General features: G+C 42.9%; 1 pseudogene; it reads left to right on the top strand.

The window, feature by feature from the left end:
- The first annotated feature begins 17,547 nt into the window (after positions 1 to 17,547).
- Positions 17,548 to 17,980, top strand: LOC110549044 (ubiquitin-ribosomal protein eS31 fusion protein-like; annotated as a pseudogene).
- Positions 17,981 to 18,008: the final 28 nt, after the last annotated feature.

Genomic DNA, 18,008 nt, shown 5'->3' with positions numbered 1-18,008 from the left:
GACACAAGCAAGTTATCTTCTGACCTCCATGTGACCCCCACCTACCCCCACCTACCCACATACACACAGGGACAGAGCCGTATGAAATCTCCCAGTCTCTTACTGTTATCAGAATGCCCGCAGGAGCTCCCTGAAGTTGTTCGGTGACGTCATGCTAATCTCTCTCCTGGAATTTCTTTTTCTTCTTCTGAAGCATTCTTCGCAGCTGACTTATGTAGGTTTTCAAAGCCCGCCCCATCCCCATAAGCCTCCTACATTTATAGCAGGCAAAGTTGGGCTTATGAAACAGATAAGCAAAAACAAACCACTTTGTTGTTGCTGTTTGAGGCAGGATCTTTCTATGGAGCTCTCTTGTTATACTGGAACTTACTGTGTAGACCAGGCTGGCCTCAAACTCCGAGATCTGGGTCTGCCTCCTGAGTGCTGAGATTAAAGGTCAACAAGTGTCATCATACCTGGCTACAAATCACTTTTAAAAGACGGAAAAATCATGAACTTAATAAAGTATAATTACAAAAAAAAAAAGTGTTATGTTTGCTCATAACTATGCAAACTTACATGTACTATGATGAACTATTAATTTTGTGTGTATGAGTACCTAATGTCCTTCATGAAACTGTGCATTACAGAAAACTTGGTTTTGTTTTTTGTTTTTTGTTGTTGTTGTTGTTGTTGTTTTGTTTTGTTTTCCCCTGCAACAGTATTTAGTTCCTTGGTGTCTAAGTAACATGCAGTTAAGCTTAGCTCACTTTTCTTCTTCTAGGTTCCTCCTCCTCCTCCTCCTCCTCCTCCTCCTCCTCCTCTTCTTTGTTGGTTAGTTTTATTTTGAGACTGGGCCTCAGATAGTTCATACTGGATCTCACTTCCCATGTGGCTAAGGATTACCCTGAACTTTTGAGCCTCCTGCCTCTACTTCCTGAATGAGGCATTACAGGAGCCACTTAAATGCCTGGCTTTTTAAGTTACATTCAATATTTATTTTTATCACATTTTATTTTAAAATACTAGTAAAATCAGATTACAGTCATCTTTGTTATAAATTTACCCCTTAAAGATTTCCTGTTCTCAGCAATGGGCCGGAAATTGTACAAACTGCTAGCAGTGCAACTAAGGGACACAGATAGTTATGGAAGGGAGGTCTTTAAGGGTAACGCTTCATTAAGACATAACACACTTAGGTGAATACATTTGATGTCAAATGCTCATGGAGTCTGGGAAGATCTGCAAAAGGAGAATAGAAAAACAAGTTGAGCAAATGTTCTGCTAGAAATAATTAACAACACACACAGGCACATACACACACATGCATAGGCATGCACACACACATACACACACAGACACATCACATTCTCCTGTCGTTTTTTTCTTCAGGCCCTCATACCAGCTACATGCACTGGGTGTGGTTATATTCAACAAAGACGGACAGTAGAGGGAATTATGTTTTTTATTTGAAAACAAAAATGATTTTAAGATGGTTCTGTTTATTTTTCAAAGATTTGTTTTGTTTTAATTGTGTGCATATGTGTATATGTGTAATCGGGCAGATGTGAGTAACGTTCCTTTGGAGTCCAGAAGAGGGCACTATGTTCTCTGGAGCTGGTGTTACGAGCAGTTGTGACCCTCCACCCCTGACAAGGGAGCTAGGAACTGAACTCAGGTCCTCTGCAAAAACAGCAATCTCTGTTAGCCACTGAATCTCCCTCCAGCCTTGCCTTAGCCCTGGGTCAGTAAAGTTTTTAACAAATAATTTTCAAGACAAGTTTTAAGTGAAAGTCTAGAAGAGACAGGATGAACCCAGAGAACTCTGGGAGGAAATGGAGCATGTTTTCCTGTCAACTCACCTACCTAGGGCCTGGAACCCTTTCCATACAGGAAACCCAACATGCCTAAACTGAGTGATGACTCAAACTCACCAGCCCTTGCAGGTGTAGAAAATGCCCTCCAACAATGGAAACCATCTCTTGTACTTGGGAGAAAACAAACAGCACAGGCATTTTGGGATCGCTATGATTTTTTGTGCTTTACGGATGTAACTCGGCTTCAGCCGTGTGGAAAACTCAATACAACACATTGCGCACCCAGCAGTTCAGACTCTGTCCACTGTGCGGTTCCATCAGTGTTGAGTCATCAACTGCCTCACAGCTCATCACGTGACCAATGGATGGGGGAGCGGGTTCTGTGATTTGTTTGGTCTGGTTTTTTGAGACTGGGTTTCTCTGTGTAGCCCTGGCTGTTCTTGAACTCACTCTATAGGCCACAAACTAAGAGACTCACTTGCCTTTTATTCCCCAGAGCTGGAATTAAAGACATGTGCTACCATACCCTGCCTGACATACAATACTTTTTATTAAGTATCCAATTAAATGTATCACTGTAAGTACTAGAATATGTCTTTTGTGGCCCATTCACACAAGGATGTTTAAATCGATATTGAACAAATAAATTAATTAATCTTAATTTCTTGATATATCTTGTTCCATGTAAAAAACAGTTTGACTTAATATTTTCTTTCTTTCTTTCTTCCTTTCTTTCTTTCTTTCTTTCTTTCTTTCTTTCTTTCTTTCTTTCTTTTTTTTTCTTGAGCCAGGCAGTGATGCCATATATCTTTAATCCCAGAGCTCAAGAGGCAGAGGCAGGTGGATCTCTGAGTTTGAGGCTAGCCTGGTCTACACAGAGAGGCCTTGTCTCATAAAACCAAAAAAGAAAAAAAAAATAATTTTTTCCAGTTTCCTTGAAATGAATTGTGTTTTGTCCCTTCAAAAGTATAGATCATGGCATCAGCAAGGGATAGTGGTTTCTATCTTTAACCTCAGCACTCAGGCAGCAGAAGCAGAACTCTGTGAGTTTGAGGCCAGCCTGGTCTACATAGTGAGCTCCAGGACAGCTGGAGCTACATAGTGAGAACCTGTCTCAGAAACCAAAATTACAGCAGAAAAGCAGGCTCCATTCCACATGCCAAAATAAGCCAGGACCCCTCCTCATCTTTAGTCTTCCTTTTGTTTCTCGTTGTTTTCCTTCACCTTTCCACATGCTTTCGAAACTATGAACAGTTTGAACTATTCTTCTTGCCTTTTCTGTCACCATGAGTCTGAAGTAGCCGTGTTTCTCATGGAGACAGCTGAGGAGCCGGCCCTCTGTGGTCCCCATGTCTGCACTCACTCTCTTCTGTTTGCTCTCTGCCATGTAACCAGCATGATCTTTTCAGGCATCTGCTCTGGGCCTGGAGAATTGGCTCAGAGGCTGAGAACACTTGTTTTTGCAGATGACCAGGATTCATTCATTTGGTGATTCACAACCATCTGTCACTCTGAGTTCCAGAGGGTCCCTGGTCCTTTTCTGTCCTTTGCAGGCATAGGGCACACACAGAGGGGCACAGACATATAATTAGGCAAAACACTCAAACAGATAAAAATAGAAATTTTAGTCTTTTTCTTTTTAATCTGCTTGGCACCTTCACCTAACTTCCATCACCCCATCTACCTCTCCTACACTCCATCTCCCGCCAGGTATCCTCTGCCTTGATGGTCAAGTTAAAATCCCTGAAAGCCACCAACAAGATCTTGGGGGGGAAAAATCTGATACCTATGATGAGGTTGCCACGCTCATCTCAGGCTGGGCTCATCTTCACCACCTTGGCCCCACTGGCCTTCAACCCCCTCACTCTGTACCAGGACTGTCTTTTAACCATTCTGTTCTTTTTTCCTTCAAGACAGGGCTTCTCTGTGTAACCTTGGCTATCCTGGACTAACTTTGTAGACCAGGCTAGCCTAAAACTCACAGCAATCCAGCTGCCTCTGCCTCCCAGTGCTGGGATTAAAGGGACAAGCCACCACTGCCCAGGCCCCTGCAACCACTCATAAGGACAGCAATGAATACAGCCTAGTGGAGAGCTTATAACACTGTGGGGCTTGGTGGTTACCTTGTTTTGTGTTTTAGATGTGTGTGTCTGTGTCTGTGTCTGTGTGTGTATGTCTGTGTGTCTCTCTGTGTGTATGTGTTTTCCCTGCATGTATGTATGCCTGGTGCCCATGGGAATTAGAAGAGGTATGTAGAATTCCTTGTAACTGTGGCTGCAAAAGGTTGTGAGCCACCATACAAGTGCCGGGAACAGCTCCTTTGCAAGATCAGCAAGAGTCTTAACTGCTGTGCCGTCTCTCCAGCCCTGAACACACAGATTCTCAACATGAACTTTGCAAACACTAAGGTCCTGGGGGAAAGCTCAGTCAGTAGAGCCCTGACAGCTGAAGCCTGGGGCCTGGGTTCAGTCCTCCACGTACTTGTTGAAGGCTGCTTCAGTGACCTCACTTGAGATCTCAGTCTGGGCAGGTGGAGACATGAGGACCCTTGGGACTGCTGGCCAGCCAGGCTATCCTAATCAGGGAACACAAGGCCAAAGAGAGATGGTGTCTCAAAAGAGCTCAACAGCATGTCTGAGGATAACAACCAAGGTTGTCCTTTGGCTCCACGTACATATGCTGTCGTGATTATGCAAGCACACGTGCACACAGGCATTAAGACAGGGAGGAAAGGGCAGGTAGGCTGTCACACTTTCTGCTTACTCTCTTATGCCTGAAATGGTCTTGCCTGTCTGACCGATTCAGCTCTCTAATTTTTTTTTTAACGTTTTCTTATTTGTGTGTTGTGTGTGAGAAAGAGAGAGCATGTGTGCTCGTGTTGCGGCATGTGTGTGGAGGTCTGAGGACATCCTTTCAGGGAACTAACTCTGTCCATTAGGCTGAATACATTCTGGCAAAGCCCTTCTACCTGATGAACCATCCGGCCAAGCCTGTGTCTACTTTTTTCTTTCTTTAAAAATGTTTTGTTTTGTCTTTTTTCTTGTCTTATGTGGTTTGGGCCTCACTATGGAGTCCAGGGTGGCACTTACCTCATTATGTAACTCAGAGTAGCCTAAAACACGGCTAGTCGCCCTGCCTGAGCCGCCAGGAACTGGGATTGTTAGTGTGTTATACACAGCGCCCACTCCTCTGATGCTCTTTTCCGCAGATTCTAACCCTCTGTGCTTTTAATACACCTCTAGCAGATTTTATGTGTTTTTTTTTTTCAGTACTGTAGTTTGAACGTAGGGCCTTGTCTAGGCTATGTATCTTTTCTACCACTGACCCGTCCCCTCCGCTCTCCTTCAGTTTCCAGCTGACAAGTCTGTTGTCAGAAACTTTTCTTCCCCACCCCCTTCTCTCTCATATAACTCTGGCTGACATAGGGCTTCTAGATAACTGAGACTAGCCTTGAACGCCTCATCCTCCTAACTCTACCTCCCAAGAGCTGGCCTTACGGGTGTGTGCCCCCATGCCCAGCAATCCCTTACTTTGGCCCTCCTCATAGGTACCCTCTACCAAGCTGCTTTGAAACATGATTGCATTTGATGATGCTTGATTTGGTTCTGTCTCTGCCAGCATGAGACAAGACCCACTTTGGGAGAAAGCAGGATGCTACCAGGCAGGCTGTCTCTAACTTGCCTTACTCACCAACCTCTTCCAGATCAAAAGAAACAGGAGCATGAATGCAAACAATGGAAGCTGCAGACTGGAGCAAGCCTGCCCTTCGCGTGCCGGAATAAAGAGCTGAATGAGCAGCAAGTGTGTGGGGGCTTATCTGAACCTCACCTCCTGCTTTCCTAAATGGTTCCCAAAGAGGAAATGGACCTTGAATTATCTAAAGAAACCAAGTCCACCATTAACCTGAACCTTGATGATCAGCTGTGCTACTGGGATCAGATGGAGGCAGAGGAGGGGGCAGGGGAGACGTCTTTTTCTCTTTTACAAACCTGAAGAATGAGGGCCTGAAGCTTTTCCAAGAGCTAAGACATTGCAGAAGGCCCTCTGATGTCTTATCAGTGTTTACTCGCCCCTGTTGGTTAATGGTGGTCACAGCGAGGCCTGCCAGATAAACCCGCATCATTGTTTCAGTGTCTCTAACATGAGTGGCAGGAGGTCTGTGAATGTAGGTCAAAAGGCCTGTCAGTGATTACACAGAGACAGTATGCAGTGGCTATGGAAACCAGAAGTCAGTTGATTTGCATACTAATTAGGAACTTCTGAGTAATGCTTTGGGGGTCAGACCTCAAAGGATCATATCAAATAATGAAATTTGTGGCAAAATGTTCACATTCATTTTGTTTTATTGATGGAAGAACTGCTGTGATATATTTCCTCTTTAAAATCATTGTAAGACATGAGGGAACATTGGAAAGTGGGGTTTTCTGGATCTAGAAGCACATTCTCCCTTGACTTTGACATAAGATGAAAGATATATGTGCCATGGTGATGCTCAAGAGATACGTTATATTAAAGCTCACTGAGACAAGTCTTTCTTTCTAATTCCTGTGGCTTCTTTTTAATTTCTAGGCTTTGGTAGTTTATTAAGGAAAACGGTAGTGTTCTTTTTTAATCTGAAAATTGTTCTTTGTAAAGTGGATCCAACTAGGTGTGATAGCCCAGACCTGTATTTACAGAACTCACAAGGCAGAGGCAGGAGAATGGCCACCAGCTGTAGACTATCACGGTCTACATTATCGAATTCTGGGCCAGCCAGAGCTACATAATGTCTAGCCTGGTCTTTGAAGAAGAAAAAACAGCAGATACCCTGATTATCTAAAATACCTCAAGCTGGCCCCTGGAGACGTAAGAAAACAAAAATGAACCTAATCCTTATAAAGGCCTAATTTCTGACCAAAGAGTTTACCACAATCTAAAGATAGAAAACAGTCTAGGGGTATAAGCTCAGCTGAAGCAGTGCTTGCCTGACTTGTGCAAAGGCCTGGGTTGAATTCCTAGGATCACATAAAAAGAGGATGAGGTGGCGCATGTGTGTAAACCCAGCACAGAAAATTAGAGGCAACAGGATTAACAGTTCAAGGTTGTCCTGGGCTACATAAGAAATTTGAGGCTAGCTGGGGCTACATGAGACCTTATGATAGAAAGAAAAAAAAAAGGAAGGAAGGAAGGAAGGAAGGAAGGAAGGAAGGAAGGAAAAGAGACTGATTGATTGATTTTAAGAATACTTTTATAGAGACAAGAGAGATGTCTTAATGCTTAAGAGTACAAGACCCAAATTTGGTTCCCAGGACCCAGGTCAGGCAGCTTACAAACCCCTGCAACTCCAGCTCCTGGGCTCCTACACTCACCTGTTCATGAATGTAAAATAAATCTTTTCCGTAGCCTTTAAAAAGGTGGGGCTGGAGAGATGACATAATGGTTAAGAGCACTGGTTCTTGCAGAGGACCTGGGTTTCTTTCCCAGCACCCACATGGTGGCTCACAGCAACTCCAGTCCCTGGGGATCTGATGGGGTCTTCTGACCTTCATGACACCAGCCGTGAAAGTGGCTCAGATATACATGCAGGCAAAACACCCATACACATCAGTAAAAAGCAAACCAATTTTCTCCTTTATTCTTTTATTTATCTTTATTTCTTACTCTTTAAAATACTTGCTATGAAAGTGGCCATTTCCCACTGTGATGTCTGGGGAGGTCCCACAGATTGTTCTTCCCTTCTAGGAAAACATTCTTTTCCAGAATGTTAATTCAGGTTGGGGATAGGCCCCAGGTGCAATTCCCACCCTTGCCGAAAGAAAGAAAAAACAAAAAACTACAGATGTTAACATTCACAAGACCCTGTCTCTAATACTGTACTTTAAAGGCAATGTTTCATCCATTATCACAATTCCAAATTCCAGAAAGTCTGAAACTCAAGCTTGCTCTCCTTTTGTAAGACGAGGTAAGGTGGTCATGTGCTGCTGAAATCTGACTTGAAGCTGTTCACAGTCTTGCCCATGGAGGGTTACAGGAGCTGGATCATTAGATCAGCAGGACGGTGTGCAGTTAAGAATCTTGCGTGGACTCCAGCCCTGCCACTGCCTTCCGGACTGCAGACAAGCTAGCTAAGTAACCTCTCCTAGCCTAGCTTCATCTCCCTTCCTGGAAAGCACTGAGATTCCTAACTCAAAGGTATCCCTATGGTCTTAAGGTTTAAAAGTGTAGCAGAGATGTATATAAAGCATAGAAGCTGGCCCACGAGGAAAGATAATGTGTAAACGTGGTCATGTCATCAGTTCCATCTCATGAGACATCTTGATAGTCTCTCCGTACCCTCTACTCAGATGAGTTTCCATGGCAGTTTTGTTATTTAAATTCACCATTTTTATTCATAAATAAACAAGGACAATTTGTATTGTATTGCATATACTCCAATTTATGATTGTTTTTCCTTCTGCAGGACTATTTCTTCATTCCACTGTTAAACAGACATTCTTCCATTTATGCCATTAGCCATCTGTATGCATAATACATAAACAAAGACTTCTGAGGACCATCCAAATGCAAACAATGCAAGCCCCTTTCTCATCCTTATACAGTCAGAGCAAAAGGGAATGATATTACCTCTAAAGCCAGGAAATACAGAAGCATGCAAAAGCGCTAGCAAAGTGACCATGCCTTTAACCCACCCTAGGCACCAGTACCAATCTTAGTCACATTGCACATATTTGATAAGCAGAAATATGAGAATAGTTGACTTGACGCTGGAATGGGGGAGCGTTATTTAGCCACCTGAGGTGCTAGGCACCTTTCAATGGCAAATTCGTCCATCATGTGACAGGAAGACAAGGGAGGTATGCTCCTTTGTAACCAGTTTGCAAACTGCTCAGCTAAGCTATTGGAATGTAGTTTTATTGAAGCTGTGATCATTCATCCTCACTAGGCACAGCCACAGTTTTGTTGACTTTGGGTTGTTTCCCAGCCTTCTCCTTGGTATTATTACTCTTTCTTAAATCTTTTGTTGTTTTAGTTAGTGTCTTCTAGACAAGAAGAGTATGGTTAGTTTCTTAAAATTTTAGTAGTGCCTCTCTGACTTAAATTATCACAGTATTCTGATTGCAAGAATGATGTCAAAGAACATTAGCCCAGAGAGTTTTGGAAGAAAATGAAAAAAAAAAAAAAAAAAAAAAGGTATCTTTAATCTACCTTAGTCCAAAATCAAAGGGCACTAGATATAGCTCAGTGGTTGAGTGCTTGCTCAGCAAATATGAGAGTCAGAGTTCAGTAAGTAAGTAAATAAATAAATATCTTTAATGGACCTAAAGATCAGTTGATTAAGAATGTTCTTGTACACACCCCAGCCTTGACATCAGATGGCCTATAAAAATTCCAGGTCTAGGGGATCCCACGTTTCAGGGATTTTCAGGTTCCTGCTAGACACATAATTAAAAATAAATCTTTTTTAAACAAGAAAGTAGATGTAGTTGTTACTGACGAGTACAACGCTAATGGTATGAGAGGACTCTTTACCTCACTCAGGAGGCATCCTTGTTATTTTTCTGGCTGTTGGAGGGCTACAATATCACAAGGAATGCCACAAAAGAGACTTATTGGGGGTACGGGGTGGGGTGGGGGCAGTGTACCAAAGGCTGCCTCTGAGTGGAGGGGGCAGGGAAGGGGTGCAAGCCAAGGAAGCAGGAGCTTTAGAAAGGGCCACAGGGCAAACACACTACCGTCTGACAGTGGAGGCTGTGGCATAAGTCATGGAAGGCAGGCTGGGGAAGTGCCTCGTTCTGGAGTGTGAGCGGTTCTTAGTTTCTAGCATAAGCTTAGAGAAAACGACCTCTTAGATGGGCTTGATGGCACATGCCTTTAAATCCCAGTACTCAGAAGGCAGAGGCAGGCGGATCTCTCTGAGTTCAGGGACAGCCTGGTCTACAAAGACAGTCCAGGACAACCAGTGCTGTTACACAGAGAAACCCTGACTCAAAAAGCAAGCAAACAAATGGAAGGAAGGAAGGAAGGAAGGAAGGAGGGAGGGAGGGAGGGAGGGAGGGAGGGAGGGAGGGAGGGAGGGAGGGAGGGAGGGAAGGAAGGAAGGAAGGAAGGAAGGAAGGAAGGAAGGAAGGAAGGAAGGAAGGAAGGAAGGAAACTAAGTCTTTCTGCCTGTTTCTGCCTTCCCAGAGCCACATTGAAAGCATGAGCCACCATACCAGCCTAGAAAACGAAATCTTGATCACAAAGCTGGTTTCATATGATCCCTTGAAGTTATTTTTGACATCAGGAAGTTTTTGTAGACAGGAAGCAAAGCAAGTCTTTGACTCTAAGAATTACCTTTATCTCAACATCTACTGGACTCACCCAATCAAACCATGGCCCATGCTTGGGTTGATGGACCAATGTCCCATTTCATTCTAATTGCACAAGGAATAAACGTGACTTGTGCTATGTCCATCAGAAAACTACATCGCCAAGCCCTTTAAGTGTTCCTTGGGTATCCTGTGTGCCAGGGCTGTCAGCCTGCCCGAGTTGTGCTGAGGCCACTCAGTTTGTTGAGGAGCTGTGGCAAGGGATGACACTACAAACTAGAACAGAAAGAGAAGTCTAAATAGCAGTGCAAAAATAAAGTGCTCCTGCAACATTTCAGCTCTCCTGACAGGACGCGTAACAGCCATTTTAGAAGCACTGTTTTTGTACTCCCCAAAATCAATGTATAGTCAAGTTCCAAACTCCTATTTGTAGTAAATGATTTGTCGTCTGCAATTTTTTTGTCAATTTTTTCTAAACTTTCTATCGATTTCTTTTTATCCACATTGGCCTCAGCCTACAGAAAACACTCTGACTGTCAGCCCAAGTGATTGGAAGAAAAAAAAAAAAAAAAAAAAAAACATGATTTTTCAGCAAAACCTTGTTCCTATATTACCTGGGAGAGGGAAGTCTCATGACCTCAATGTAAGGTGTTGGGGGTAGGGGAAGGTTTTAGCTTCTCATTTAAATCTGAGCAACACAGAGAAATATTAACATCTTGTTAAACTGTGAAGTTACTTTTCTCTTTGTTCCTTTGGCAGCTATAATATTTACTTAGAACACATTGTTCACACATGGCCAAGCTTATTTTTTTTCTTCTCGAAATCTTAGAACTTCCTATTTTAAAATATTCTATAAAGCCATACACTATACCCTTATTAAGATAGCAGGGGTGAGCCCCAGTCTGCACTGCAGCTAACTGCACTATTCAGCCTGCAATGCAAATGAGGATCCAGTATAGTCCACTCTGTCCTGGTCCCTTTTCTTTCAGGCTACTCAGGGAGGCTTACTCCAAGAGCCTACATTTTAGCTTTTCTTCTTTTCACCCCTTAAATGACAACTCTGCCTAAAACTGTCAAATAAATTACTTTGGTTTTTTCAATATAGGCAGGGCAAGAATGAATAGCACCAAACCTTTGGGCACCAACTGGCCATATGTTTCTCATTGGGTTGGACCTGCTTTCACAATGCACTCCTGGATGGGGGTTGGGGGTGGGAGGAGTCTCATCAATGGGCTTGGGGGGATTAAGCTTTCTCTCTTCTCTGCGCATCTTTTATTAGCCTTCCTGAAGTTTCCTTGATCAGTCTTCTCTATTGTATCTCTCTGTGTACCTTTGAGAACTAATCTGCGTTTTACAAGCCCAATTCTTGTTCAAGGAAAATGTTAAAAAAAAAAAAAAAAAAAAAAAAAGTTTATTTTGTGCTGGAACAGCACTAGAATTCCAGAATGGGAATGGAATCTAGTGAAGGTTCAGATTTCCCTCTCTTTTCACTGTGATCATTCACCTCAAGATGGGAAAAGCTACAGGATATGGCTGGAAGGAAATCATTTTTTCTTGCCCATTGAGTAGCTAATGGTTGCTTCACAAGCAGAACTTTTCATTCAGGCCATTCCAAGTATTAATACTGAGTCACCATGATTTCTCAAAGCAACAGCCAAAGGGAAGTCAAAGGTCACTCAGCCTATGTGAGGCCCTGATTTCCATCCTCTGCACCAGGGAAGGGGGCTGGAGATCCATCAAAATCAGGCCATTTTCCTCACTTCCTGATTCATTGTGTGCCTAAAACGGAACAAATTTAAAAGTTTATTTTGTTTTTATTATTTTATTTATTTTATTTTTTAAAAAATTATGTATTTGGTTTTTTGAGACAGGGTTTGTATAGACTTGGCTGTCCTGGAACTCAATCTATAGACCAGGTTGGCCTCAAACTCACAGAGCTCATCCTGCCTCTGCCTCCAGATTGCTGGAATTACAGGCATGTTCCACCACTGCCCAGCTTTTATTTTATTTTGTTTAAGACAGGGTCTCAACTAGGTAGCCCTTGCTTGTTGTCCTGTAATTTGTTATGTAGGCTGGGCTGGCCTTGAACTCACAGAGATCCTCTTGCCTCTGTTTCCTGAGTGCTAAGATTAAAACTGTATGCTACCATGACCAGCATGAAAAGAATTTATGTAGACCTTGGTTTTGTGTTATGGTGTTTTGTTTTGTATTATTTCTGAGGCAGGGTCTCCTGTAGCCCTGGCTGGCCTCAAACTCCCTATGTAGATAAGGAGAACTCAAATTTGAGATCTTCCTGCCTCCAAATTCTGAGTTCTATGAAGACAGATGTGTCTCACCATGGCCAGTTTATGTGTTACTGGGCTTGACCATGGGGCCCTATGGATGTCAGTCACTGTAGCAACTTAAGATATGTTCCCAGCCCTTTGTACTTGTTCTTCTTTAAAGGCACTGGTTTGGAAACAGCCTCACATGTGTACACATGTACCATATAGAATGGTGTGTGTGTATGTGTGTGTATGAGAGAGAGAGAGAGTTTGCTTGCTTGCTTGCTTGTTTTCAGAGTTTTCTAGGGGCTGGGTGTAATGGTGTACGCCTTTAATCCCAGTACTTGGGAAGCAGAGGCAGGCAGATCTCTGAGTTTGAGGCTAGCCTGGTCTACAGGGTAAGTTCCAAGACAGCTGGAGCCAAACAGAAAAAACATGTCTTGAAAAACCAAAAAAAGAAAAAAGAAAAAGATATTTTGTTAGGTGCCAGAAAGGTGGCTCAGCAGTTAGGAGCCCTGGCTGCACATACGTACACTCAGGTAACACACATATACAGAAGAAAATACAAATATATGATGAATTAATTGTAACAATATTATATGTGATATAATAATTAATAACACTCATTAATGATTCATATTATATATGTGATAGGTATTAATTTTCTGTGTGTGTGTGTGTGTGTGTGTGTTTGTGTGTGTGTGTGCTTGCATACACCATACTGTGTATGGGGAGGTCAGAAGACAGGTTATAGGAGTAACTTCTCTATTTCCACCATGCAGGTTCTGGGGATCAAAGTCAACTCATCAGGCTTGGCAGTGAGTACCTTGATCCACTGAGCCACCTTGCAAGCCCCCACACCCAGCGTTTTAAATCACAGGGTCACAGGAAACACTGAAGGGAAAACTTCAAAGACCTTCCCTCCCAAGGGAAGGTGAGAATAGAGCATAACTTGTTCTACCAGCTTCCTGTTCATTTCAGGTTGCTGAGCTGCTAGCAACTTCTACAGTTACTTTAAAAAAAAAATAGCTGAACAGATGGCTCAGAGGTTAAGAGCACTGGCTGTTCCTCCAGAGGTCCTGAGTTCAATTCCCAGAAACCACATGGTGGCTCACAACCATCTATAATGGAATTTGATTCCCTCTTCTGGTGTGCATGAAAACAGAGCACTCTCATACATATTAAATAAACAATTATTTTTTTTTAAAAATAAAACATAAGTAAGAAACAGGGGGAAGAGGGTAAAATGAAAACTGTCCTGCCCTGTTGGCCTCTTTATTGTCCAGTGTTACCAAGAATCCTGCTAAGTCTGCCAGAACTGGCCACCTAAGTATGCGATCACTCTGGATGTCTGATCAGTCTTCCCATCATCACCATCCCCTGGGCTCCCGATCTTCCCATCCTCAACCTCACATAGATCAGGCATGGTGGCTCCCAGCTGCAACCCCAGCACCTTGGAGGGCTTCCTGAGAAGGTCAGAAGTTCAAGGTCATCCCTGCTTCCTAGCCATTTGGGACCCTGACCAAATTTATAAAAGCTGTCCTTGGCTTTCCTCAAAGATCACACACTAATAAAAAAATGTGCAGTGTTCATTGACACGTTAACTAATACTCCTGTGGTCATGATGGGTCTCTCAAGGAACACAAAAACCTTGCTTTTCTGATTGACATTGTATCTGTAAAAGTAAAGGAATGAAAAAGACCCCCCCAGGGTGGCAAATGGTTAGACATAGAGTTTTACACATTACAACATATAAAGATCTCTTCAGGAAGCCTTGAGTTGCTACCATGACAGATTAGAAAACTCAGGGGAGCCATGAGGCTTTTTTTCTCTAAACACTGAAAGGAACTAGATTCATTGTGGAATGACGCAAAGTTCAGAGCTAAAAGCAATAGCTATATCTTTCAAAGAGGGATAGATTAAATTTACTCATTTAGAAAATAATGGTATTTAAAATGTACAATTTTTTTAAATTTAAAGAAAATGCATTTTTAAAGGTAAATTTATGGAAGAGGCCCTGTGAGGGTGTTTGTTTGGCTTTTTTTGTTTGTTTGTTTGTTTGTCCCCTTTGTTTCCTTCTTGAGACATCATCTTGGCCTGAATGCACTGTATATCTCAAGATGACCTCAAGCTCACACTCTTCCTGCTTCAGCCTCCAAGTCCAACAGGCATGTGCTGCCAGCCCAGGCTCTCAAAACAGTTTTGAACTACCAGGCCAGTTCCTGACCTTATGTTAAATGAGTGTCCCTTATCTAAAACTCAAAACCGAATTGAAAAACAAAAAACAAAACATTAAAAAAAAAAAAAAACTACCTACTCCCCAGATTAGAAACCTGCATTCCAGCATGAACTAAGGAGTTAACTCAGGATCTAAAGAACAAAGATCTCAAGATCTAAAGAAGCAAAAATTCCAGACCCACCAAGTTTTACCTCCCACATGATAAAATTCAGTAGCAAACAAATTGCGTCATTTAAAAAATATTTCTTTCCTGTAGAGAGTTTCAAATTCATGTCTTGTAGGGCTTTGTTTTGCTTCTATTATCATGCTATGCTATGCTAATAGGTCCTAAAGCCAGGTTTGGTATTCTGCATTTCAGAAGGTTTCTCTGAATGCTAGCTAAAACGCCGGCCTGCCCATGTTAACTCTGCAGTCTTGAAAATACTGAAGGAGCAAAGGTCCATGGCCACAACCTCAGTGCTGAAGGTTACTTGAGAATTCACACAGGAGGAAGAAGCAAGTCCATGACGGCGTTATTTTCTCAGAAGGGTAAATGTGACTCTCCCCTTTATACATGCCTTCCTTGGATCATTTACTCCCTGTGTGAATAAAATTTGTTTTCTCTCCCCCAGTGAAGGGTACTTTGATGTCAAGACAGGGAAACTGGTCACTGTCTCACTCTATTGCCCAGGCTGTGCTGGGGCTAAGGGCATACTGTATATACCTTTCATCTGCACTCTCGGGGTACCCACTGCCTATGCCCCCACTTCTCCTGGCCCATTCGAAGCCCTGGATGCTGATCTGTTTAATTGACCTCTGGAACCTGTAGAAAAAGCTAAACGTATGAAACCACAGGTCCATACTGTTGTCTTGGTGGGAAGTTCTCCCTCTACCCTCTAGACTCAAAAGTTTCTGTAGGATTTCTTGAGAGTGAAGGAACCAAATGAGAGTGTTAGGTCTGACAAAGTGTGGCTTATGCTGCCACGGTGCAGGTGTCCATTCGTCTGTAGGGAAATCTAAACATAGGAGGGATTTTCTAGGCTGGGGATGTATTTCAATTGGTAGCATGCTTCCCAGCCTAAAGGAGACCCTGGGTTCAAGTCCCAAATCACATAAACTGAGGATGTTGGCACATGCCCACAATCCCTGTGTTTAGTGGAGGCAGGAAGGTCAGAAATTGTTCAAGGCCATCCTGGAATTCATAAGACCCCGCCAGAGAAAAAGGGTTTCCTCTTATGGATGTCAATTCTCTTTCCCCTGATTGAAATGGCTGGTAGAATCATGACTGTCTTCATGAAAGACAAGACCACCATTCCTACCTATTTGTAGGTAGGAGTGTAGGTAGGGACACATTGTCAGCATCTATAGACAACCCATCAATTCTATGTGCTCGTCCCAACACATGAAGGTGAGTTGCAAATGCAGCTCAGTTGGCAGAATGCTTGCTAGCAGGTACAAAACCCTGGGTTGGAATTCCCAACAGCATAAACTGAGCACAGTAGCACATACATGCAATCCCAGGACTCAGTGGTCAGTGGTAGAAGCAATGGGTTCCTAAATTCAAGTGTGAATCAATCAACCAGTCAAGACTACATGAGATCATGTCTCAAAAATTAAAAAAAAAAAATCAAGCAAATAAACAACAAAAAGATTCAGATAGGTGATAGCCCATAACCAAGTTTGGAATATATGCTTTGGGGTAGAGAGATGGCAAAGAAGGGCAGTGACTGGTCTTCTAGAGGACCTGGGTTCGAGTCCTAGAATCTACGTGGCAGTTCACAACCATCTATAACTCCAGTTCCAAGGGATCCAGTGCCTTCTTAGAGCCTCCTAGAGCAGTGAATATATGTTGTGCAGAAACATGCATGCAGAAATACCCATACACACAAAAGAATTAAAAAATTTTTGAAAAAAAATCTTGTTTTAGGTTTTTTTGTTTGTTTGTTTTTTATTTTTTGTTTTGTTTTGTTTTTTGTCTCCCTTTCTTCCCCCAAAACAGGGTTTGGTTTGGTTTTGGCTGTCCTGGAACTCACTTTATAGACCAGGCTGGCCTTGAACTCACAGAGATCTACCTGCCTCTGCCTCTGGAGTGCTGGGATTAAAGGCATGCATAATCACTGGCAGGTTATTAGTTAGGATTTTACATAACTATGGCATCTCTTATAAAGGAAAATATTTAGCTGGGGCTGGCTTATAGGTTCAGAGAGTTATCTTTGGTGGGAAGCATAACGCATGCTGGCAGACATGGTGCTGGAGAGGTAACTAAGAGTTCTATATCCAGATCCAAAGGCAGCGGCAAGAAAGAGGAACACTGGGCCTGGCTTGAACATTTGAAACCTGAAAGCCCACTCCCTGTGACACACTTCCTCCAACAAGGCCACACTTACTCCAACAAGGCCACATATCCTAATAATGCCACTCCCTGTGAACCTATGGGGACCACCACAAACCTGCTTGGCAAGTTTTAACCCACAAGCCTACCTACTGAATCTGGTGGTGATTCTCAGAAGCTTGCTCTCTTTGTCCATTTGTTTTTGTTGTTATTGTTACTGTTTGAGAATGTACCTCATTATATACTCCTGGCTGTCCTCTAACTCACAGTGTAGATAAAGCTGGTCAAATTTACAGCACTGCATACTCCTTTCCTCGATGCCTCAGGTGCTGTGAATGCAGGTGTGGGTCACTGCACACAGCTTTAAGTCACTTTCAATACCGATGCCCAATAGTCTCAATGACTCTGCAGTATAGGAGTACAAATGCCAAGGCCAAGCATGGTGACACACACCTTTAATCCCAGCACTCCAGAGGCAGAGGCATGCCAGCCTATCAGTGTAGTGAGTTCCAGGACAGGCAGGGCTATGTCTCAAAAAAAAAAAAAAGCACAGAAAACAAAGTCACCATCCCCAATGACAAAGGCTACTTTAGAAAAGAGAAAGATACTGGCTTTTGGATCTGCCATCTGCGGTAGAGTCTCCGCCAAGATGCAGATTTTTGTGAAGACCATTATGGGGAAGACCATCACGCTTGAGCTTTAACCCCCGGACACTATAGAAAATGTGAAGGCCAAGATCCAGGATAAGGAAAGAATTCCTCCTGGTCATCAGAGGCTGACCGCCGCTGGTAAGCAGCTGGAAGATGGCCGTACTTTGTCAAAAGGAGTCCAGCCTTCATCTTGTGTTGAGACTCCGTGGTGGTGCTAAGAAAAGGAGGAAGTCTTACACCACTCCCAAGAAGAATAAGCCTAAGAGGCTGTGGCTGAAATAATATACGGTGGATGAGAATGGCAAAATCAGTCGGTTTCATCAAGAGTGTCCCTCTGGTGAATGTGGTGCTAGAGTTTTCATGGCTAGCTATTTTGACAGACATTACTGTGGCAAGTGTTGTCTGATTGCTTCAACAAGTAGCTGTGTATGAGTTAATAAAAAGAAGGAACTGATATTAA

This window comes from Meriones unguiculatus, chromosome 4 (genome assembly GCF_030254825.1).
Source record: "Meriones unguiculatus strain TT.TT164.6M chromosome 4, Bangor_MerUng_6.1, whole genome shotgun sequence".
In the NCBI taxonomy this organism is placed as follows: Eukaryota; Metazoa; Chordata; class Mammalia; order Rodentia; family Muridae; genus Meriones; species Meriones unguiculatus.
This window is presented reverse-complemented; position numbering and strand designations above follow the sequence as displayed.